Consider the following 27,286-nt stretch of genomic DNA (forward strand, 5'->3'; position numbering starts at 1 on the left):
AAAATAACAAAGTGTCAGTTCCAAATTTAAGTCATGTCCCTCCTTGCCCATCTGAATTTCATGCTGGAGAAGAGCATCCCCCGGTAGCTGTTATCTCTCCAGACTGAACCCCAGAATTAGCACTCATTGACAGACTAAGCCCAAGCAAGAACCCAAGCCCATCTGAACCCAAAATGAATCAGAGCTGCCTAGACAAGTCAGATCCACCAACCTCCACCTGAAAATCATAGGTGTGCAAGAAAAAAATGATTGCTATTTTGAGCCAGTGCACGTTAGAGTGGTTTGTTACTCAGAAAAATTTAATTCACACAGAGTTTAAGAGTCACTTTCTGACACTACGTCTCTCTTCCCAATTCCAAAGTCATTTGGGTAGCAGTAGTGGGAATCATGCCTCTCTATATTGAAATGAAGCTCAGACTATAAGCTAAATATTTTTTTTCTGAAACATTAAAGATGTATAGAACCAGGAAACATTTTCTTCTGAATTCATATTATGCCATTTATTTATTTGAATATACCTGAAGAAGAAAGCACGTGAATGTAGAACAGTGAAATAAGAGGGGGGGAAAGGAATATTTAGGTCATACAACAGCACCACATATTTTTTCAAAATAGAAACAGATTGTTGTACAGAATCCAGCAATTCTGGTGGAAATACTCTGCAATGGAAGCATGTTTTCCATTAACTTAAATACTGTGTTAACCTCAATCAAAAATACACTTTCTTAAACTGAATACAGAATTTATAGTCTTGAGAAACCGTGCCTGCCATCTAAATGTGCAAAAGTCTGATGCAAATGACTTGGTCCCACATGATTTTTAAAAATTATTTTGTTAAAAAGAAATAAAAACCTAAAGCAGCATTTATTCCCCCACCCAACCTAGCACTTTTGCCAAAAGTGGGATACACAACCTGGCACTTTTGCCAAAAGTGGGATACCTTTTAAAACTCCCAAGTGTATTTTCCTTTCTTGCTGTTGTCTAATAGCTTCAGGTCTTAAGATTTCTCTCTATTCAATAAAACTACTCATGAAAAACTTCTCAAATATAGACAGGTTTTTATCACCCCAAAATTCATGGAAGCTGACATTATATTGTGATGATCTTTCTACTAAGCTAGTGAGTCCAGTAAGTGTGATGGAAAATCTCTCTTGTTAGAAAGTGACGTAACCAGTTGCCGTTTGTGTCTGAGCTTCTCTCTGGACTTTTGGGGTTTGTGGGAGCACCTCGCTATGGAGGAGGGAGAAGCATCATCATATGGACCAAGGTGGAACCTTCATGAAGAGACTGAGGCCTCAGGGGTTGCAGCCAGCTTGGGTCTTGCCAGTGATTCATGTATTTCTCCTGTGCTTCACCTTTGCCCTTTGAGGGGCCCACCAGAATGTGGGAATTATTAAGCATATCTTGGAAAGAAATGAAAACAGGCAGTGGAGGGAAATAAAGGACTGGAGTAAGGAAAAGAGGGAGGGAAATAGAGGGCTGGAGTAAAGAAGAATAAAGGTCTAAACAGATCCTGTCTCAAAACTCAAGGCAAAATGTGAGCCCTAATTATGAGTGGAAGGCAGCAGGTTAATTATAGCACTTTTCCTCCCTTTGCAGGCAAACTCTTCCTCTGGTAACTGGAAAAGGAAGAATCTCCTGTAGGTGCCCAGCCCTGGAGGTAACAAAGACCAACTCTGTATTCATTCTACATGAAATCAACAATTTATGGGATTAGATGAAGATATTTCCCAATCTGAAATGCTGTGGTGATAAATACCACCTAAATCAGCCGTCCCCAACATTTTTGGCACCAGGGACCGGTTTCATGGAAGACAATTTTTCCTTGGACGTTGGGGGTGGGGGTTCAGGCGGTAATGTGAGCAATGGGGAGCAGTGGGGAGCAATGGGGAGCGGCAGATGAAGCTTCACTTGCTCACCCACTGCTCACCTCCTGCTGTGCAGCCCAATTCCTAACAGGACACAGACCACTACTGGTCCGTGCCGCTGCCCCGATGTTAGGGACCCCTGACCTAGAAGACTGGCAGTGGGGGGAAGAAGGTGACTTACCTACTGTTTACAATGTCCTTAGAAGACTCAGAGTGCTTAATGCTATTTCCCAAAAGGCTAAGTTTGGTACAGCAGTGCCAGGGACATCATCATTTCATAAATCTCATTTATGCCCTTAGTCACTAGGACCCTTGGCTTCTTTAATTACATATGACAGCTGCTTCCACAATCATAAACATGATCCTCTGAATCATTTCCACTCTCTGAAGATGTTGGTTTTAATGTCACACAAATTTGGTCTTAGTACTAATATTTATAATTTAATTTGCAAAATCTTTAGGCCAATAGATGGTTTTTCTATCATTTCACTGGAAATCAGAAAATTGCTCAAGTCTGTGACTTACTCATTCTACAGTGGACCATAAAAACTCTAGGTCCATCAATCATATGAGCAGTCATATCCATTTTTCATTTTTGTAATTGAAGTATAGTTGATTTACAATGTTGCGTTTGTTCCAGGTACACAGCAAAGTGATTCAGTTATATATATATTTATATTTTTATTTTTATATATAGTTTTATATATATATATATATTCCTTTTCAGATTTTTTCCCTTATAGGTTGTTACAAAATATTGAGTATAGTTCCCTGTGCTATACAGCAGGTCCTTTTTCGTTATCTATTTTACATACAGTAGTGTGTGTATGTTAATTCCAAACTCCTAGTTTATCCCCCGCTCCTTTCCTCTTTGGTAACAATAAATTTGTTTTCTATGTCTTTGGGTCTATTTCTGTTTTGTGTATATAAGTTCATCTATATCATACGATATTGCTTATATGTTGAATCTTTAAAAAAATGATTCACATCCATTTTTCAAGGTGCACATTGTTTTTCAAAGAGCAGAGCACAGACATTAGAGTAGTCCCTCTTGCAAAGCAAACTCCCAAGATGGAAGCAGAAGCTCAAATTATTACCATTCTTATTACTATTACATTTTAAACATTTTCTAGTTCTCTTTCACTCTTTAAAACAAATTTTAAATCATTTGGAACTTCCTTTCCTCGAGTCCTGTCCTCCACAATGTCTCTTCCTCTGGCTTTCTCCCACCTTCAGCCTCACTCAGATTGACAAGTGCCCCATGTAGCAATCTATAGGAGATGCTATAAATCACTGAGACACTAAATCTCCACTAGAAATTTCAGAAGATGGAAAAAACAGCATTTTCCAAGGAGAGGACTGCGTATGTTTAGATGAACTGTATTATTTGTGGCCAAGAAGGCTCTAGGTGAGTCCTAGAATTAGACATAGGTGCTGTCAACTGAAAAAAAATGCACAGCCTAAAAGTTGAGAGTTATGTTTTATTTAGCAGATATTCTTAGGACTTCAAACCCAGGAGACAGAGTCTCAAATAACTTTGAGAAGCTGCTCCAAAGAGGAAGGGATCAGGATATATAGGAGTTTTTGCAACAAAACCAGGTAGTCAAAAGATTACTATTAATAAAAGGATATCATAGGGCTTCCCTGGTGGCTCAGTGATTCAGAATCTGCCTGCTAATGCAGGGGACATGGGTTCGAGCCCTGGTTTGGGAGGATCCCACATGCTGCAGAGCAACTAGGCCCGTGAGCCACAACCATTGAGCCTGCGTGTCTGGAGGCTGTGCTCCACAGCAAGAGAGGCCGCGATAGTGGGAGGCCCGTGCACCGCGAAGAAGAGTGGCCCCCGCTTGCCACAACTAGAGAAAGCCCTCGCACAGAAACGAAGACGCAACACAGCAAAAATAAATTAATTAATTAATAAACTCCTACCCCCAACATCTTCTTTAAAAAAAAAAAGAATATCGTATATCTCTCAAGTTAAGGAATTTAGCACTTTTCTGTGTTTGGGAAGATGCAAGAGTCTGGGCTCACTGAAATCATTCTTTTGATATGCACCTCAGCTATCTGAGGGCAGTATCCTGTGTTTTCTCATCCTGAGTCCCCTTCGGGGGCACCGTTGGGGATGGCTGCAGTGACTGACTGCCAGATGGGCTTGGCAGTGGACATCCCATTTATCTCTATCCTGAGCTCTCTCAGGGCTCACCATCCAGGTGGCTGTAATATGATGGCTTGATGACTGCAACATCCTTTGTTTATTGACATGGCAGGCAATATTTCAGTTCTCAGTGCTTATTCAACTGTGCCCCAGGCGGTGCAGGGTTCTCGTTTGGTAGAGGAGGACAAAGAAGTTTGGGTCCAGAGTTAAATCCCCTACCAATAGAGAAAAGAGTGAGCTCTGCCACGAGGTAGCCCTCCTCCTCTGTCGTTCCCCAAGCAGTATTCAGCCCCTCCTCTAAAATAAATATAGGACAAATATTTAAAGATGAGTGGTGCAAGGTGACACATTACCAGCCTGTCCAGGGCACCCAGGTGGTTCAAGGCACCAGGATGTCCTGTTTTATTTTTTCTCTCCTTGGCTCCTGCTCTCTCTTTCCATTTCTCCCTGTTTTTTTTTAATTAAAGAAATTAAAACCCCAAAGCTTCTCTCACAGATGTGTACTAAATCTCAGCTGTTCCCTTAATCTCACATTTCCTGATTCAACTGAGCAAACAAAGCTATCTCCTTTATAACTAGTTGACCCTGGCTCTTTTATTGCTCCTTCCACACACTAAAGGCAAAGAAGAAGGAATAGGAGGAGGAGGGGAAAAAAAGAAGGAAGAAAAGGGAAGAAAAGAAAAAATAAAGATCATCTAAGTGTTTTACCATTTAAGTCAGATCCCTCATTACTATTTTCTCCAATCAGAAATTTGTCTGGCACTATTTCTCTATTGTTGTTGTAAGTGGATTTAAATCCCCTTTCTCACTCCAAAAATGAATTTAAGATACACTGCTACCCTCAGCACCAGCCCTAACTCAAACGCTTAGCTCAGATACAAACCATTTATATCACTTAAAGAAACTAGATAAGCGGAAAAAAAATATGAAAATGCAAGGTGTCTCTTGCATCATGATTGCTAATGTCTTTCAAGACTTGAAGAGAAAACCTTCATTAGCCTTACCCACTCAGATAACTTGAAGGATACCTCTGACCAGTGACCTCAAATATGTAGGATTCACAGGAGCCTAACTCATTCAGGTAGGAGAACAGAATGATTCTCTGAGTAAGATTGTCAGGCCCCTCTAGAGATAAACAAGAGGCTCATCTACCATGTAGCTCCTTGTTTACCCACTTACATTTTTGGAGTCTTTTTTATCACCAGATTTCAGCACTTGAGAATTCTTTACGATACCCAGTAACTCTGAATGAGTCACTAACAACATAGGGCCCTGGGAACTAGACTGCATTGATAAATTATAGGAAGCTTACACTCTATGTGTGATTTTAGCCTGTTTATCGAGTGCTTCAAAAGAATTGGCTGCTCCTCCATGTCTTCCACGTGTAAGAGGATAGAACAGGTGGTTACTCTAGTTTTATAGGCAAGGTTCACAGAAGTTAAATAGTAAACTTTTACTGCCATAACCAATATATTTCTCTAAATGTGATGTTCCAGACAGAAAATTGATAGGTCCCAAATTGGCAGATGTACAAATTATGTCAGGAAGACCATAGTCTGATTCATCCCACCCCAGGGTCCATCTTTCAGAAAACCTATGTTTTATTTAGCTGTTTTTAAGTGTCTTGAATATCCAAAGTGACTGCCAACAAAATTGTCAGTGGTGGGGGCAAGGTATCCATCACTGACAAAGAACAGAGAGCAAGTTGAACAGAAATACTACAAAACAGAAACAGACGTAATACATTCCCAATCTCGCTCTGGACGTGACTTTACAATTATAAGGATGGCCCAGTGGTTAAGACTGGTGGTCCAGTGGTTAAGACTCCATGCTTCCACTGCAGGGGTTCGGGTGCGATCCCTGGTCGGGGTACTAAGATCCCGCATGCTGCGCTGCGCAGGCAAAAAGGAAAAAGAAAAAAAGGATTAAAACGATTGATGATGCATTTTAAAGGAAGTAGGTATATATAACTTTCTCCTCCCAATCTCAGTATCAATTTGGGGTTTATTTATGGCTTGCTTTCCAACTAATAGGGTTGATTTTCAGGGATGGATAATCTAGTTCAGAGCCAGAAAAGGCACAAACCTTGGACATAAGTCCATCCTTGGGGACTGACAACAGAAAGTTGAATACTCATCTTATTTCTGTGGTATTGGAACATGTGTTTTTAACTTGGAGCCAGAGAGAGTTTTCCTCACCTGCAGAGAGGAGAATAAAAATAATACAGAATGTTACATCTCTATTAGCAGTTCCTTGCAGGGCCTGGAGCTGCAGCGGGAAGTTTCTCATTTGCGAGTCTGAAGTGCCTTTTTTTCCAAAGCCAGCTCCTCCTGCAGGGTCGGCTGGACACTACACTGCCTTCTGGAACTCACTCTAACACAAAATGGAATGTTACAACGCTTAACCCCAATTCCAGTGTGTGAGCTTTCAGAGTCAGGTCCGAAGCAGCAGCAACAGATCAAGGAGAGGAGTCAGGCAGGTAGAATCGGGAACAAACTTACCTGTTACATTCGTTTTCTAGGGTTGCCTTAACAAAGTACCACAGACTCCATGGCTTCATCCAAAGAAATTTATTGTCTCACCATTCTGGAGGCTGGAAGTCCAAGATCAAGATGTCAGCAGGGTTGGTTTCTTCTGAGGCCTCTCTCCTTGGCTTGTAATGTTTGCCTTCTCCTGGTGTCTTTCTACGGTCTTCTCTCTATAACTGTCTGTGTCCTAATCTCTTCTTGTAAGAATATCAGTCATATTGGAACATGGCCCACCCTACTGGCCTCATTTTAACTAAGTTATCCCTTTAAAGACTTTATCTCCAAAACAGTCACATTCTGAGGTACTGTTAGGACTTCAAGATACGAATTTTGCGAGAACACAATTCAGCCCATAGCACTTGGAATCTCCAGTGGGCCACTAACTCACCAGAGCTCTAAGTCCCCAGGTCAACTTCCCTCCCCACCCCGATGACAAACTACCTGTGGATCTGACTCAATTCTACAAGGAATGGTGCTGGGAACTTGACTGGTCATGGCCTTTGTGTCCCAAAAGCAATTGTACCAGCAAGGGAAGGAAGTTGAAGGACAACAAAATCAATCACTTCCCAGGAAGTCACAAAGAGCCAGAGAGGAAACTCCCACTTTCTTGTAAATTTAGCAAAACGCTGTGGTAAAGGGAAGAAGGAAAAAATATACTAAGGGAGCAGAAGACTTAAGAACCCACTGACTCTCAAAATTAGGCATCACCTGTAGTTGCAAACTTACTTAAGCTAGTTAGGTCCTGCACTCTTAGATTCTTGGATACAAAAGAAGGCTGAGACAGCAAGAGTATACTATTCTCCCACACCTGGCTATGCGATTTTTAATTTTTTTTGTCGGGGGGGTACACTACTCAGCATGCGGGATCTTAATTCCCCGACCAGGGATCAAACCCTTGCCCCCTGCAGTGGAAGTGCAGAGTGTTAACCACTGGGCCGCCAGGGAAGTCCCATGGCTATGTGATTTTAATGAAAACAAATCTCAGTCCAAATTCCGTCATACAGACAGACATCTATTAATAAATACTTACCAACAGAAAGTGTAAAAGAGTTTATACAACTTGTTCTACACACTGGATAAAGCCCTTTTAGTGGTCATACTATGAAAAGTTCACCTGAAGCAGACTCAGCAAGATTTGGAGGCAGGATTTTATGTCCAGAGGGCACCATACAGTCAGAAGTCCTCCTAAACCAGTGTCTGGACTGAGAACCCATTAAGGAATCAGACATTATTGTCATCCCAAAAAGACTAGTGCAGACATCTATGGAGGCTTATACCCTGTTCAAAAGAGTGGAAGCCAATCCATATGTTCAAAATATGTTTGATTTCATCCGTGAGAACTAAAGTCTATTTCTGACAAACATCATGCTAATGAACAAACACAGGACTCAGCAATGGAAACCCAAATTTGGAATCAATGTGCTAATTCATAAAGCATCCACAGTTAATCAAAAGGATATAGAACAAACCGGAGGGTAAGACAGGGGTGGGATAAATTGGGAGATTGTGATTGACATATACACACTACTATATATAAAATAGATAACTAATAAGGACCTACTGTATAGCTCTACTACTCAATACTCTATAACGGCCTATATGGGAAAAGAATCTAAAAAATAGTGGATATATGTATATGCTTAACTGATTCACTTTGCTGTCCACCAGAATCCAACACAACATGGTAAATCAGCTATACTCCAAAAAAAATTTTTTAAATCATTTACAGATTATTTTTTTAAAAAGGATATAGAACAAAAGGGTGTATAGAAGCTGCTTCCAGAGTGGATCCACTCTCACATAACACCACCTGTCACTATGGATATCCTTCTAGCTGTGTACCTGACCACAGGGCTAAAGTTAAAAGCTAACTAACTGGCACATACCAAATTCAAGAATGGTAAATACTTTAAAGTAAATTACAGAGATTGTAATGCTTATTAATGCAAATTCATGCCATAGCAATAGAGAATGCACTGCACCAGGGCGTAGGCCCCCTGGGTCTGATTTCAGAGCTGCCACATTGGATGCACCATCTCTTTGGGCTTCTATTTCTTATGCAGAAAAATAAAGGAATTGATAGATTGAATGTCTCAGATTTGTCCTACAGGACCTTAGGGTTTTATGGAGGAGCTCCAGGAATTCTATAAACTTGTGATTCATATTTTCATGTAGTTTAGCTATTTGTAATATATTTTTTAAGAAAGAAAGAAAAGAAAATACTATGTGTCCACAAGCATGTACACATCCACCAAAATTAAACAGAGTAGAAACTAGTGCTACCAGAATAACTTGTTTTTATCCAGATCTTAGAATAAAGTTTCTCTAACCATATCTGTAAATGATATATAAATATATTGTAAACGTGATTGAGGAGATAAGTCGTAGCTCAACATTTTTTTTAATTTAGAACTATGCATGTTAACTCATGTAAGAGTACGTTAGGAAGGACATGACTGCAGAACACATGTAATTCACTCAGATGCCAGGAAAGGCTTAAGGATAGAGAGGGTCTCACCACAGCATAACTGTCAGTTATGCAAGAGAAAGTGAATGCCCAACACTTTGGCACTTGCTGTAAGTTCTAGCTAAAGTTTGACTTTTTATTTTCATTATAGAGTTATTAAAAGTCTTGGGGTCTTCCTAGTGAACTTTTTCTTTTCCCCAGGTAAGAAGAATAAATTCCTCTAAAACCAAAAATGGATATGCATCACCAGCTAAAAATAAAAGTTATTGATGGCTATGATAAATTGATGACTCTCAAGTTAAACTGTCCACATGTCCAATTAACACCAGCTGATTCTTCAACTAGGGTTGGTTTCAATCACAGCAGTATGTCCAATGAAAGAAGCATCTCTCAAATTTATACAATACATCTTGAAGACAACAAAGTGTGATGGTACATTGCCCAGGACTTCAGTGGGTGTTACACAGTAAAATTTTGCAAAATAATTTTGAATCCTAACGTGCTCCAGAATAAATCTGAAACAAAGTACAGTGAACATATAAAATAGAGTCTCAGATTTTCTTCTTCTTTTTCTTTTTTTAATTGAAGTATCATTGATCTACAATGTTGTTAGTTTCAGATGTACAGCAGTGATTCAGTTGTATATAACTGAATATATATTTTCTTTTTCAGATTATTTTCCCTTATAGGTTATTACAAAATATTGAGTATAATTCCCTGTGCTATACAGTACATCCTTGTTGGCTATCTAGCTTATATATATAGTAGTGTGTTTATGTTAATCCCAAGCTCCTAATTTATCCCTTCCCCCCTTTCCCTTTGGGTAACCATAAATTTATTTTCTATGTCTGTGGGTCTATTTCTGTTTTGTATATAAGTTCATTCATACCACTTTTTTTTAGATTCCACATATCAGCAATATCATGAGATATTTTTCTTTCTCTGTTTGGCTTACTTCACTTAGCATGAAATCTCTAGGTCCATTCATGTTGCTGCAAATGGTATTATTTCATTCTTTTTTATGGCTGAGTAATATTCCATTGTGTGTGTGTGTGTGTGTGTGTGTGTGTGTGTGTGTGTGTGTGTGTATCTCTCATCTTCTTTATCCATTCATCTGTTGATGGACATTTAGGTTGCTTCCATGTCTTGACTATTGTAAATAGCGCTGCAATGAACACTGGGGTGCACAGATATTTTTCAACATTAATTGAATAGTCAATTTATAGAAGAGCATAGGCAAACAATATTTTTTAAATTTTTTATAAATTTATTTATTTATCTATTTATTTTTTATTTTTGGCTGTGTTGGCTCTTTGTTGCTGTGCACTGGCTTTCTCTAGTTGCAGAGAGTGGGGGCTACTCTTCATTTCAGTGTGCAGGCTTCGCATTGTGGTGGCTTCTCTTATTGCGGAGCAAGGGCTCTAGGCACGTGGGCTTCAGTAGTTGTGGCACATGGGCTCAGTAGTTGTGGCACATGGGCTTAGTTGCTCCGTGGCACATGGGATCTTCACAGACCAGGGCTCAAACCCGTGTCCCTTGCATTGGCAGGCAGATTCTTAACCACTGCATCACCAGAGAAGTCCTACAAACAATATTTAAATACAATAATAAAAGTGTGTTAACATTTGTATTCACATACAGCTCTATTGCAAGTCGGGGAGAAACTATTAAAAACTGTTAGCTTATTATATCCTGGACTCTTGACATTATCAACATCAGGCCAACTAGAATGCTGATGGTAGGGACTTTGGTTAACTGCTTATCTCCAGCAGCTAGAATAGTGCCTGGCACATAGCATATGCTCAATAAATATTTGTTAAATGGATTAATGAATAAGAAGGTTGATACAAATATACTTAGCTTTATTATCAAATCTCAGAGAAGAATCCAGATATGTGCATTACACATACTCGTAAAACTTGTTCTAAGACTGAAATCTTTATGCTACAATTAAAGGAAAATACGGGTTTTTGTGTCTGCCTCTATTTTGTTTATTTTTGTCTGATATACTCATACAAATGAATACAGTGAAAATAATCTCACTAGCAAAATACTGAACACACACACACACACCAGGGCTCTGCCAACTATGGCTCATGGGCCAAATCCAGCTATGCCCATTAATTTAGGTATCATCTATGTTCTTTTGGGCTACAGTGACAGAATTGAATATGGAGGTGATATGGCCTACAAAAATGAAAGTAGTTACTATCTGTCCTTTAAAAAAAAAACAAAGTTTGCCCACCTGTAGTGTAGATCAACTTTGATATACCAATTAAGTTAGCAAAAAATGTAATGGTTACTATACCAAAAGGTAATTATAAAATGGCAGGAAAACCAGAGTATCAGCTGTTATAAAAGCTCTTGCCAAAGTGGATTCAAGCAGTCATATCCTAAGAATCCATAACCCACTATAAAGAATGCACCTTTAAAACCACTCTTAATTACTCCAAATCATGTTTTATTAAGACATGATCTTCTATTGCAGATGTTTTAGAGTCACTTACATTAATAAAAGCAGCAAATTCCAGAATTTACTTTTTCATATCTACATGTTTTACTATTCTTAGACAAAGTGAAAGTTCAAATTATTTCTGCTAAGAAAAAATATATGTTTTTTCTCTAAAGAAAGGTAAACATTTTTGTATCTTTCTAATATCACAAGAAGGCTCCAGTTTGCCTGTCTCAATGACTCATTAGCCTTTATATTTGTAAAATAAAAGACAAATACAAAAAAACTACACAGAACAAATGTATAAGGTAAAAACACTTGTGCAGGCAGAATTCTAAAGATATCCTTCCAGGATTCTGGTCCCCTAGTTATTCAGTCAAATACCAATCTAGGTGCTGCTGTGACTTTGGAGATGGAATTAAGTTTCCTCATCAGCTGACCTTAAAATAGGGAGCTTATCCTGGATTATCAAGGTGAGACCAATATAATCATATGAGCCCTTAAAAACAGAAGAGGAAAGTGGAAGAGTTGCAGGGGAAGGAGAAATCAGAGCGATTCAAAGTGTAAAAAGAATGCAACCCACTCTTGCTGTTTGAAGATGGAGGGGACAATGGAATAAGGAAAGGGGGTAGCCTTGAGAAGTTGAGAGGGTCCCATGGTTGATGGCCAGAAAAGAAACAGGATCCTCAGTCCTGCAGCCACAAGGAACTGAATTCTGCCAAAAGTGTGAATCAGCTTGGAGACCTCAGATAAGAGCACAGCTGGCCAAGAACTTGATTTCAGCCTTGTGACCCATAGCAGAGAATCCAGTCAAGTTCACCTGGACTTCTGACCTACAGAACTGTTAGATAATAAGTTTTGTTGTTTTAAGCTACTAATTTTTTTTTTTGGTAATTTGCTATGGCAACAATCGGAAACTAATACAATTCTTGAAACCCTCACTTGAGTCAAGAAATAGAGCTTTGCCAGCCATCTAAAAGCCCCTCCGTGTGGCCCAACCCGAACACAGCCACCTCTCTCTTGCCTTTACAGTAATTGCCTCCTTGCATTTTAGAGTCTTATCATGAACGTGATAAGTTCTAAATATTTTCTATAGTTTAGTCTTAGCAAATTTTTTTAAAAACCAACATATCTGCTAAGTCACTTCCAATCTACAGTGTCCCTCTTCATCCTCTTCTTCTCCTTTCAGTTTATCTGTGAAGAACACAGGTACTTTAACCTGCAGAGTTTCCCTCAGTCTGAATTATGTTGATTGCGTATTCACAGTGCAGTTCACCAAGCTTCTCTGCCCTCTACTTCCTGCAAATTAGCAGCGGGGTCCAGAGCCCTGATCAAACTCAGATTCGAGCCATTTGGCAAGACTATAGGTGGTGATGAATTCTTTCATCAGAAGGTCTGTCATGTCTGGCTTTCTCTCTTGTGACAGCAACTCAATGCTTAGATCTGTATTTCATATGTGTTGCTAACTGGTGATAATTCTATCAGTTCTTTTTGTTTTTTCACTGAATACACTTTATAAAGAGATGCTTCTCATCTACTATTTGTTATCGAGTGGAACACTTCATGTGGTAAAAACAATAAATGCTTGATCCTTCCCTTTTTTAAACGAGTTTTCAAGACAACGAATTGATTCTCTATTATCTTCCAAAAATGACCATTTTTTTTTTAATTATGAATTTAAGGATTGAAATATTTTGATGAGGTTCACTCTATGGCAATTTAAACCTTTATTAAAGCTCAGATTGTCTCATCCTTTACTAGTGAGGTGGCCTCTTCAAGTTGGCTCCTGGTGGTCTCTGGCCCTGGTGGTCCCTGATGGCTTCCTTGAATTTGGCACAAGTTGGCTAATTTTGTGCATATCCTGCCTCAGAACCTGGAATCAGCTATTCCTCCAAGAAGCCCTAGATTCCTAAAGTGAGAAGTAGGATTTCAATACCACAATCTAGGTGCTGGGATTAATGATATTTTTTAAAAATTGTAACAAGTTCAACTTGGCAATATACAGTTAGTGATGTTACTGTGATTCAACAATAGATAAAGTGTCAACAGTGATGTTAGAATATGAAGTTTGAACCCAACATACAAAACAAATACATTTTGCTTTTATGAAACAACCTGTGAATATCTGACAAGACAACATTGGAGGTGGCTGAGATTTTTTAATGACTTTGTTGAACATTTCATACTTTTAAAAAATAATATTTATTTTTACCAATGTAGTTTTAAATTTGCAAAAAAAAAATCATTCATCAACTCTCTCCAAGTTTCAAATTTTATCATACAGGAATCCAGGATGTTGCTAAACATTACTCATGATCTGACTTAGGAGCAAATTTCCTATTACTCTTCTTTCAGTCTTCCCAAATGGTTTAATCAAAGAACATAGTATAGAGGTTAAATATGCAAATTAAAAAGTCAAAATTATAGTCACTAGTTAAATCCACTTTTAACTCAAAAAGCATATCATCCATATTATTCATAGTACCAGATGACCCCTAAGACTCTTTTCAAACCTGAAATTCTATAACTCCATATATATTTTAAATTCATTTCAGCAAACATTTGAGAGACTACTACTTTAGATGATACTTGCTAGGTACTAGTGGAAGGAGAAAAAGGGATGAAGAATAAAGCAAAGTAACTGCCCTCAAGAACTGCAGTTATAGGGGCTTCCCTGGTGGAGCAGTGGTTGAGAATCTGCCTGCCAATACAGGGGACACGGGTTCGAGCCCTGGTCTGGGAAGATCCCACATGCCGCGGAGCAACTGGGCCCGTGAGCCACAACTACTGAGCCTGCGTTTCTGGAGTCTGTGCTCCACAACAAGAAAGGCCACAACAGTGAGAGGTCTGCCCACAGCAATGAAGACTGACCCCCGCTTGCTGCAACTAGAGAAAGCCCTCGCACAGAAACGAAGACCCAACACAGCCAAAAATAAAAAAATTAATGAATTAATTTTAAAAAAATAAAAAAAGAATTGCAGTTATAATGTACAGAAAGATAACCTAATAATTAAAATAAAATATAGAGATATATATAATTATTAAAAATTCTATCCTAGAAATATATATACCATACATACTTTACTATAGGGAAAGTAAAGTAAAGATAGTAGAATATCAAACAGTATGCATATTTTGTTACTAAATTGGCTTTTTTAAACAAAGCCATCATAAAAGTAACCAGAGAAGTCTAAAAGATAAACCAAAATGTTAATAGTATGTTTTTATGTACTTTAAATATTTTAATGTTGAATTAATTCTTTAATAAATTTTTAAATGTGAATAATGTTTTAATTTTAATAAACTATACTTAAATGTATAAAAATAAATATTAAAAGTAAATATTTCATTCTAATACAATATATTTAAATATATCACATGTTCCACACAAGAACTTGTACATGAATGTTTATAGCATTCATATTATGCAGCATAATGCATAATAGTCAAAAGGTGCAAACTACCTAAATATCCATCGACTGATGAATGAATAAATAAAATGGGTATATCCATACCATGGAATGTTATTCTACAATAAAAAACAATGAAATACTGATACACGTTACAACCTAATGAACTTTGAAAACATTATGCTAAGTGAAAGAAGGTAGTCACAAAGGCCACATTTTACATACCTCTATGTATGTGAAATGTCCAGAATAGGCAAATCCGTAGAGGTAGAAAGTAGACTGGTGATTGCCAGGGGCTGGGGAGGAAGAGGGCTGGGGAGTGAGTGCTCATGGGTACTGGGTTTCTTTGTGGGGTGATGAAAATATGCTGGAATTATATAGTGGTGATGATTGCACAACTTTGTGCAAACACTAAAAACCATTGAAATGTACACTGATTTTATGGTAGTGAATTATATCTCTCCATTAAAAATGAAAAGATATGCATATCATATTTACTGTGAGCAGTAAATAAGTCATTCAACAAATGTGTAGTTTTTATAGAGATCTATACAAATGAGAAGTTGGAAGGAATCTACAAAGTATACAGAGAAGGTGGCATTTGTGAGGGCTCTTCAATGTGAAAGCATGGCAACAGCTCCCCAAATTTTAGTAAGCATGGCAAATTACTAAAGCTAATGCCATAATAGCAATAAGGACTTGGCTAATATGATTTGTAACATTTTTAACCTAAGAAGGATTCACTTTTAAGCCAACCCAACTCGAGACTAAAACTTTCTGCCAAATATCAGGTATTGATAAGCCCCCCCAAGAAATGAGGAATTTTGTACATTTTATGTCTGTTTCTTAACCCAAATCTCTGGTTCTCCTTCTAAATTTCCATTGCACAGAAGTAATGTCAAAATGATACCCAGGCATGCCAAAGCCTGCCGAGTGTAAATGCATTTTTATCTTTTGGAAATCACATCATTTTGTCTTAGCAGAACGTGCAGAAAAGCATGCCTTCTTTATCATGTAAAGCACAGTGAGCCTTCAGCAGTCCACTTGGTTTACATAATGGAATTTGCCTTGAGCATGGCTGCCACATGTTTGCAATCTCATCCATCTCGGATGCACATGTATCAATCACTTTTCATACGCTGTTAGAAAGAATGAAGAAAAGCTCTAATTTTGTCTCTTTTAATCGGTGTTTGTCTCAAGTAAAATTCAACATGGACTTTTCACTTCTTCATCCACACAATCAAAAGTGAAATGTTTTTCAAAATATTTTCAGCAAGTGTGCCCATTTAAAAATTGACTTACAAACCTAGAGGTAGTAGATGGTATGAACAAAACATTGAATTGTTACCAAAAATACAACTTCTCAGCTATTACGATGCAGTTACAAATGTATTTCCAAAGGTAGATTTTTCAACAAAGGATGCACTTTTTCAGCCGTCGGCCTGGTCAACAATTTCTTGAGTAATTCCATTCCTCAAGCCTGTTGAACATTTATACCAGGTACGTGCTGTGGTTCATTTTGTTTTCTTTCCATTCTTTTGATGGTTAATGTACATCTTTGCCTTGAATTGTAGACTGTCCAACCTCCAAAATTTGCTTTGACCTAGCTTGCAGGGATGTCTTAGGTCTCTATGCCACCATATTGTTTAACTAGCATACACTTCATCCTTGAATACTCTAAGTACTATCAGAAAACAACAATGAAAGGTACAGGAGATCTTTTAAGATGGCACTAAGAAGTCATCCAGGCTTCCCTGGTGGTGCAGTGGTTGAGAATCTGCCTGCTAATGCAGGGGACACGGGTTCGAGCCCTGGTCTGGGAAGATCCCAGATGCCGCAAAGCAACTAGGCCCGTGAGCCACAACTACTGAGCCTGCGCGTCTGGAGCCTGTGCTCCACAACAAGAGAGGCCACGACAGTGAGAGGCCCGCGCACCGCGATGAAGAGTGGCCCCCGCTTGCCACAACTAGAGAAAGCCCTGGCACAGAAACGAAGACCCAACACAGCCAAAAATAAATAAACAAATGTGGGGTTTAAAAAAAAAAGAAGTCATCCACATTATAAGCTCGTCTTAAAATTCTCCAGAGCCTCCCTCCACCACTTCTGGTTAGTCTTAAATCCTTAGCATGGTTCAAACCAGCGATCCTCTGGCCTCTGCTTAGCTTTCTTGTCCTCGTGTCACTTTACTTGACACACTCTAGAATGTAGTTGTACTCACATTTCTCAAATGTTTAATCTCCCTTCTCTAATTTTTTAATATTTTCTTCTCTCTGTTGGGACATCTATCTCTTCCCGGTTCTCTGAGTAATTCTTTCTTGCTCAAGATGCAACATTGGAAAACTTCATTCATCTTTCTTTCCTAATTAGCTGGTCTGAGTCAGATATGAAGGCCAATACCACAATCTTTTCTCTTATCTTTCCTTTGCTCAAGATACTGCTTGTGCTTAATATTTCTTCTAATTGAATGAATAATGAACTAACAAACATATATTCAGTAGCATATGTAGTTTTAGTGGCAGCATGGGCTCTGGAACCAACTGAACTTAAATGCTTACTAGCTGTGCTGTTAGAACAGGTTTCTTCACCTCTCTTTGACTCAATTTTCTCATTTATAAACTGGAGATAATATAAATTGACTGTCTCATGGCTTTAAATAAGTTTAAATGAGAAATTGCTCAAAGTTATGCTGAGCACATTATAAATAATTCATAAATGTTAGTCTTATTGGTATTGTAATTATAATTACTAGTATTGTAAGGTGTGTACCAGGAATATGAAGACTTGGTTTCATCTCCTCAAGGAACTTAAAATTCTTGTAAAAAAAAGAAAAAGGAAGACAAAAACAAATGAGGAATGATTATAAAATGTTGTAACTAATACAGGAAATGAACCAAAAGCTGTAAGTAGGATCCAAAAATTGCAAGCTCACAAAAGCTAAGATTGAATTATTGCAAAGTTAATGAAAACCAATTTTTCCACTTTATCTTCTAGTAACTATTTGAACAAAAATATTTTTATTTTATTAGATGTGTCATAAACAGACCAATTATTTTTTAAGGCACTGAATCTTATATACTTATACCAACCAAACCCCACCCCATGGGTGGAGAATGAGAGGCCCTAGCCAAAACTTACTGTCTCGTGGTTTTGCTGTATTCTTTATAAAGTCAACCAAAGTGTAAGTATCCAAGTGAGTTTTTTTACCTCTGAAGTGTTCACCACCTAATATTAGGCACATATTTTAATCCATACAACCATTGCTCAGAATATTGTTGGAATTCATTTTTTGAAATGGCCTTCAGTATAACTTTATAAACAACAGAAGAAAATCTAAAATTTTAGTTAAAATGAACTATTTAATAAAATAGCATATGATACATCCTATACTCTTGAGAAGTTAAAGCTTGAAAAAAAAATTTTAAGCTTGACTAACAGACACGTACCAAATGTCACAAAGGCAGTAATCTTTAAAGTAAATTACACAGATTGACTAGAAATGAGTGCTAGGCATTTCCAAATTTCAAACCACCCTCAAAGGACTGAGACTACAAATAATGTTCACAGACCTTTGAATAATGTTGGAGAAGTTGAAAAAATTGTCAAAAAGACATCTGTTACTCAGAGACTAAAAATATAGATAAAATTGTTTTAAGGAAAATCGTGCTCATTACTTTACACCCACACTGTTTGTAAATGTTATCCGTGTATATATATATACACAGATATATATATATATATATATACACGGATATCCGTGTATATATATATAAGGAGATATTAACAAGCATTAGAGAGTGCATTGAACTACTTTTTCAAAATACTTGCTGCTCTTCATCCAGTTCCTTCCTACTGGCTCCCTCCCTATTGGTCTTCTCCTTGGGGGAGGATTGCACTACTCATTCTATGGACATCAGGCTTAGCCATGTGACTTGAAATGGCCAATGAAATGTGAGTGTAAGTAACATGGTTCACTTCTGAACAAATCCTTTCAATGCCATTGCGTGGTTCTGCCATTGGTCTATGCTCTCTGCTCCTTCAGAATGAAGACATGGGACAGAGCTATAACCAAGCCACATCCAATATGTTAAACAACTGAGGAATACCTCTTTGTTATTGTAAGCCTCTGAGATTTTAGGTTTGTTTGTTACTGCTTTATAACATGGTCTAAACTGACCAAAATGCTACTTTTTGAGCCGGGGGAAAAAAGAACTAAAGTGAATGGATAATTTGAAAGTGAAACCAATTCATTATAACTTCAATATTTAGGATTCATGCCACTCCTCTCTCTTTGACTCCAGGGAACAATTCTTCTTATTATTTATACAGAACATTTTATCTCTATGTGGTAGAATATACACTAGTCCTCTCAATGGATAAGCAGGTAACTAAAGGCAGATGATATATCATCACCATAATAACCTGAGTTATGGGGAGTGGAAAGTAAAAACAAACACCCAGCTCTATCAGGATCAGTGATGTAATTGTGCTGTGAAGCATTTTCAGTCTAAATGGAAGAGTGAATCAACAGATCTCCGATAAATTGAATTCGAGAAAGTACACACACTCACAAGGAGTACGCTTACTCTAGTGCTGGAAATGTTCTTTTAAAATTCATTTCTCAAAGCTGAAAGAAACTTAGGAAGTCAAAGTCAATGGATGTTTACCACAGAGAATCCTGAAACACAGTGAAATAAAAAAAGATTATGATGGCTATGGCTGACCCTACAACCACCTTTAGGAAAAATATGAAATACAAAAAATTTCTGCAAGGAAGATTCTGAAGGTAATAAATTGGCCAGAATTTACAGCTAAGTGGATAAGCCTGCTGAGTTTGAGTATTTTTTAGAAGGATTTATATGTACCAAACAAAAATAAGAAAAGAATGAATGTTTAAGTACCATTAACATTTTGAGGTTTGAGAAAGGTAAAAATAAAATTGCATACACTGAACTTTAGTCCTGTTTCAGGTCTTATCAAATTTCAGAGAAATTTGTCTGCCAAAAAGATATCATCAGTAAAAAGATGGAGAGCCAAAGGCAGGCATGTAAGTTTTTCGTTAAATGTATTGAAGGAAAAGTTTGCAAGCACAAACACATCTGTCCTCTTTTCAAGTCTGAGGTTGCTCACACTGTGCAGGAACAGATAGGTCAGATAGGGTTTGTCATGCCCAGTGAAACAGGAACTGTAAACACTTGGTTCATGTGCCAGGGATCCTCACTCAAATTAATTTCATAGAATCTTCCTGCTACATCCCTAAAATACTAAGCAGGTTCTCCATGTTATTTAACTGTATTTAATAGGTTAATACAAATTTCTTTCCCCCAAAACATCTAAATGCTAAATTAACCAGTCATTGATCCTTAAAGTGAGAAAGAAGTAGTGCCACCAGCTCCTGGCCACTAAACTGTTCAAGCCTGAGAAAAACATCATGGAGGAGAAGGTTGTCCCTAGGGTGTCTGTAGCCCTTTTCCATCTCCTCCCACCGGAGGACCAGCGTCACCTCCAGGGTGTAGCTTTTCCTGACCTATTCCTCCTTTGCCCCTGACTTTGTTCTCTCAACTCTTCCACTGTTAAGACAACTGTCCTCATTATGATCAATCGTATTTGAAGTGTTGATTATATTTAGCTTTCTCAAAAAAAAAAAAAGAAAGAAAGAAAGAAAAAAAAAAAGGTGGGCATGGGGGGAATTACCCTGAAGAATCTCTGGCTGAACAGAGGGAGTGCCTAGGGTAAGGTATAAAATATGCATTATTATCCTTGTTTTCTAGATTAAGGCTAAAGGAAGAGGAAAGCCCACCTCATTAAGCACCAGTGTGTCAGGTATCATATTGGATGTCTTGCTTTCTGTTTCTAATATAGTCTTTACAATAATCCTAAGTGTTGGTGTTACTGACACCACGTTACAGAGGAAGAAGCCCAGTGAGGAATTAAGTACCTTACTCATCTTTCAGCTAGGAATGAAGAAAAGCTGACATCCAAACCTCCTGACTTCTGTTTTATTGCTCTATCCAAGGGTCCAAGCTAAAGACAGCTCTTTCCTGTGGCAATTTCCGCTACACTGCACTTCTTACATTCCCCACCCCCTGCATTTTAGTCAGCATCCTCCTGCACAGAACAAACATGGTTTTTATAGAAGTACATTCACCCTGTGTAAAATTTATTGGATACTCTGATTCAGAGCTAGTTACATTAAAAAAAATCACAATGTAATAACATTATATTTAATGAGGTGTTACATCTTTTTCATCCTTCTCTTGGTATTTCAGGCATTATTCTCCTAGGTCAGGACACCGGTATTTTACCCCATGTTCATGGGTCAGTGGATTATTTGGTCATGGTTAATGGTAATTGACATCATGAATCTATGAAACAGTGTCTGCCAATGTCACCTTACAGTAAAAATACTCTCCAAAGTATTATTTGGGACTTTAAGAGACAGATGAAAAAGAACCCTTCACATACAAACGTCACCTGGAGGACTGAACTCATGGAAGCTTCTCATGTCTTGGAAATTAACTAAGTTAACGGAATTCTCCTAGAACAGTAGAAGGAAGACAGGACTAGGTTAAAATGCTGACTTTCTATAAGCTAAACCTAGTTGGGGAGTATAATTCATACCATATAGAAATTCTTTTCCTTCCCGTTCTGGTTCTTTGTCAGTCCTCCAAATTGATCCCTCTCGCAATTAAACCTCCTTATACACATGAGGCAATTTCTAGGTGCCCTGAGACTTCAAATACAATATGCAGCTTCTTAAAGTTTTTGCTTTCCTTGCAAAATTTATATTGGAAATTTATATTGCATCTGGGACACCATCTGGATAACACAATTGATTAGGGATGTAGCTCTAAACTCCTTGCTTAGCAATTTTACTACATGTTATATTCCTTTTACCATGATGTTCAGCATGTTCTAGGAGGTTTTGGCAAATAATTATTCCCTTTCCACTACAGTTATGAAATGCAAGTAGGCTTTGAATGGACACAGTGGGGAAAAGTTGTTTAAAAAATCAAATTCTTTCAGGTAAGCCTTATTTTCCCCCCACTTCCAGCTGTCATCTCCTAGGAAAACTCTTGGCCCTAAGAGGCACTAAAAATTACTCTTAAGTAATGAATGTCAATCATTTAAAATAAATGGCTTTAAATAAAAGTCAGTGACAAAGTATACAAAGTTTCAAAATAAAAATGCTAAATGTAAACATTATCTTGGTCCCCATACCAGGTGGAACATGTAAAGGCAGTAAGCACTGATGTTTTCAAATCTTGGCAAACTCCATGGCTGGCTTCAAACTGCTTTGGTACTTCTAATTTTACACCCAGAGTCATTGCCTTATTCCCTGTTCACTGCTGCTACCATTTGTATGTTCTGGTCTTCTTTTAGGCACCTTTGGCCCTAAGGGTAAAGAAAAAGAAACAGCACTTCTCTCTCCAAGAAGCTTAGAAATTGCTGTTTCTTTTCTTTTTTCGTGTCCCACCTTGACCTTTCCTCTACCACTGTCCTACTATGGGGCCAAAGCTTTAAAATTAGCAAATAATTTTTAACATTTCTTCGGATCCATTCTCCTCTGTAAACTAAATTTTTTTAATTGAAGGATAGTTGATTTACAATGTTGTGTTAGTTTAAGGTGTACCCAAAGTGATTCAGATATATATATATACACACACACACACACATATATATATATATATAAGAATATATATTGTTTCTCAGATTCTTTTCCATTATAGGTTATTACAAGATATTGAATATAGTTCCATGTGCTATACAGTAGGACCTTGTTGTTTATCTATTTTATATATAGTAGTGTGTATATGTTAATCCCAAACTCCTAATTTATCCCTTCCCCTCCCTTCCCCATTGGTAACCATAAGCTTGGTTTTTATGTCTGTTTTGTAAATAAGTTCATTTACATCTTTTTTTTAGGTTCCACATAGAAGTGATATCATATAATATTGTCTTTCTTTGTCTGACTTCACTTACTATGATAATATCCAGGTCCTTCCATGTCACTGCAGATGGTATTATTTCATGGTATTTATTTCATTCTTTTTTATGGCTAATATTCCATTGTATATATGCCACATCTTCTTTATCCATTCATCTGCTGATGGACATTTAGGTTGCTTCCATGTCTTGGCTATTGTGAATAGTGCTGCAAAGAATATTGGGGTGCATGTATCTTTTACAATTAGAGTTTTTGTCTTTTCTATATATACGCCCAAGAGTGGGATTGCTGGATCATATGGTAACTTTATTTTTTGTAAACTAATATTTATTATATCTTGATCTTAAATAACCACAATAAATTATTTAGTTGATATAAGTAATTTTTAAGACTCCTCATTACTTCTCTTCCCTTTTTCCACCAAAAGAAAGGCACAAATTTAGAATGATTTCCCCATAAGACTGATTTTCTTCTTCACTCACTCTGATATAGACTTAAAAATTGGTTCCAAAGAGGACTTCATGAAAGAAATAGAAAGGCAACATGTGTCTCTCTGACTTCCTATTTTATTATTTGGACAGCTGATTTAGATGGAATATTATTAGCCCACACAATAGTGTACCTAAAGAGAAAATAAAGAGCTGGCAGTTAGGTTATCAATTTCAATCTTGCTATGTTCATTTTCCACTGTAAAAAATTACTATAAAGTTAGGTCTAAGGCAACACAAAGTATTATCTAGCATTTCTTACATTAGAAGTCCAATCAGCGACAAAATCAAGGTGTCTGCAGGCCTGCATTTCTTTCTGGAGGTTCTAGAGATAAATCCATTCCTCACCTTTTCCAGCTCCTAGAGGCCACCTGTATTCCATCACTCATGGTCCTTTCCTCCATCTTCAAAGCCAGCAATATTGCATCTCTAACCATTCTGCTGCAGCCACATCTCCCTTGCTTTGACCAGAGCCAGGAAAGATTCTCTGCTTTTAAAAACCTGTGTGAATGCAGCCACTATGGAAAACAGTATGGAAATTCCTCAAAAATCTAAACATAAAACTACCATATGATCCAGCTCCTGGGTATATATCTGAAGAAAATAAAAGCAGTACTTTGAAAAGATACATGCAAAAAAATGTTCATAGCAGCATTATTTACAATTGCCAAGATACGGAAGCAACCAAGTGTCCATCAACAGAAAAATGGATAAAGAAGATGTGGCATATATATATATATATATATATATATATATATATATATATACACCATATCTATCTATCTATCTAGACCTGGAGGGTACTATGCTTAGTGGAATAAGTCAGATAGAGAAAGACAAATACTGTATGTTATCACTTATATGTGGAATCAAGAAAATAAAACAAATGAATGAATATAACAAAACTGAAACAGACTTGCAGATATAGAGAACAAACTAGTGGTTACCAGTGGGTACTGGGAAGGGGGAAGGGGCCCGATAGGAGGAAGGGATTAAGAGGTACAAACTACTATGTATAAAATAAATAAGCTACAAGGATATATTGTACAACACAGGGAATATAGCCAATATTTTATAACTTTAAATTGAGTATTATCCATAAAAATTTTGAATAACTATGTTGTATCTGAAACTAATATTGTAAGTCAACTACACTTCAATAACAAAAAATATATTCTTTAATATATGCAAATCAATGTGATACACCATATTAACAAACTGAAGAATAAAAACCATATGATCATCTCAATAGATGCAAAAAAAGCTTTTCACAAAATTCAACACTAATTTATGATAAAAAAAAAAAACTCTCCAGAAAGTGGGCATAGAGAGAAGCTACCTCATCATTATAAAGGCCATATATGACAAACCCACAGCAAACATCATTCACAATGGTGAAAAACTGAAAGAATCTCCTCTAAAATCAGGAATGAGACAAGGATGTTCACTCTCACCACTCTTATTCAACATAGTTTTGGAAGTCCTAGCCACAACAATCAGAGAAGAAAAAGAAATAAGAGGAATAGAAATTGGAAAAGAAGAAGTAAAACTGTCACTGCTTGCAGATGACATGATACTATACACAGAGAATCCTGAAGATGCCACCAGACAACTACTAGAGCTAATCAATGAATCTGGAAAAGTTGCAGGATACAAAATTAATGCACAGAAATCTCTTGCATTCCTATACACTAACAACAAAAGATAAGAAAGAGAAATCAAGGAAACAATCCCATTCACCATTGCAACAAAAAAAATAAAATACCTAGGAATAAACCTACCTAAGGAAGTAAAAGACCTGTACTCAGAAAATTATAAGACACTGATGAAAGAATCAAAGATGACAAAAACAGATGGAGAGATATACCATGTTCTTGGTTAGGAAGAATCATTATTGTGAAAATGACTATACTACCCAAAGCGGTCTACAGATTCAATGCAATCCCTATCAAACTACCACTGGCATTTTTCACAGAACTAGAACAAAAAATTTCACAATGTGTATGGAAACACAAAAGACCCCGAATAGCCAAAGGAATCTTGAGAAGGAAAAATGGAGCTAGAGGAACCAGGCTCCTGGATTTCAGACTATACTACAAAGCTACAGTAATCAAGACAATATGGTACTGGCACAAAAACAGAAATATAGATCAATGGAACAGGATAGAAAGCCCAGAGATAAGCCCATGCACCTATGGTCAACTAAGCTATGACAAAGGAGGCAAGTATATACAGTGGAGAAAAGACAGTCTCTTCAATAAGTGATGCAGAGAAAACTGGACAGCTACATGTAAAAGAATGAAATGAGAGCACTCCCTAACACCATACACAAAAATAGACTCAAAATGGATTAGACACCTAAATGTAAGACTGAACACTATAAAACTCTTAGAGGAAAACATAGGAAGAACACTCTTTGACATAAATCACAGTGAGATCTTTTTTGACCCACCTCCTAGAGTAATGGAAATAAAAATTTTAAAATGGGACCTAATTAAACTTAAAAGCTTTTGCACAGCAAAGGAAGCCATAAACAAGACAACCGTCAGAATGGGAGAAAATATTTGCAGAAAAATCAACAGACAAAGGATTAATCAACAAAATATATAAACAGATCATGCAGCTCAATACCAAAAACACAAACAACCCAATCACATATGGGCCGAATGCCTAAATAGACATTTCTCCAAAGAAGACATACAGATGGCCAACAAATACATGAAAAGATGCTCAACATCACTAATTATTAGAGAAATGCAAATCAAAACTACAATGAGATATCACCTCACACCAGTCAGACTGGCCATCCTCAAAAAATCTACAAACAATAAATGTTGGAGAGGGTGTGGAGAAAAGGGAACCTTCTTCCACTGTTGGCGGGAATGTAAATGAATACAGCCACTATGGAGAACAGTATGGAGGTTCCTTAAAACACTAAAAATAGAATTACCATATGACCCAGCAATTCCACTACTGGGCATATACCCAGAGAAAACCATAATTCAAAAAGACATGTGCATCCTAATGTTCATTGCAGCACTTTTTACAATAGCTTGGTCATGGAAGCAACCTAAATGTCCATCATCAGGCGAATGGATAAAGAAGATGTGGTATATATATACAATGGAATATTACTCAGCCATAAAAAGGAACAAAATTGGGTCATTTGTAGAGATGTGGATGGACCTAGAGACTACCATACTGAGTGAAGTAAGTCAGAAAGAGAAAAACAAATATTGTATATTTACCCATATATGTGGAATCTAGAAAAATGGTACAGATGAACCAGTTTGCAAGGCAGAAATAGAGACACAGATGCAGAGAATAAACGTATGGACACCAAGGGGGGCAGGGAAGGGGGTTGGGATGAATTGGGAGATTGAGACTGATATACACTAATATGTATAAAACAGATAACTAATGAGAACCCGCCATATAGCACAGGGAACTCCACTTTGCTGTACAGTAGAAACTAACACAACATTGTAAAACAACTATACCCCAATAAAAAAATAATAATAAATAAAAAATAATAAAAGTGTAAATAAAAATATAAAACAAAAAAACAGCCCTAATTAATTATAATTTTAAACCTATTAATTAAAATTAATTAATTTTTTAAAAACATTAGCTTAGGTCCACTTGGATAATCCAAGATAAATTCCCCGTCTGAAAATCCTTAATATCACATCCGCAAAGATTTTTTGGTTTCTTGTTGTTGTTGTTATTTTATGCCGTGTAAGGTAACATATTCACAGATTCTTTCTGGATATTAGGATATAGATATGTTTGGGAGGCTTTCTGGAGGTTCTAGAGATAAATCCATTATTTATCACACCAGCTATCAGTGCTTCATTCCCTACAGGCAAAGTCATAGGTTAATTGTTTTACTTTGCAGTAAATCAAATCTGTCTCTAAATGCCATCTATTTTCACATAGAAGAGTTCCTTGGGGTATACCTTTGAGCATTCAA

This window comes from Lagenorhynchus albirostris, chromosome 5 (genome assembly GCF_949774975.1).
Source record: "Lagenorhynchus albirostris chromosome 5, mLagAlb1.1, whole genome shotgun sequence".
NCBI lineage: Eukaryota > Metazoa > Chordata > Mammalia > Artiodactyla > Delphinidae > Lagenorhynchus > Lagenorhynchus albirostris.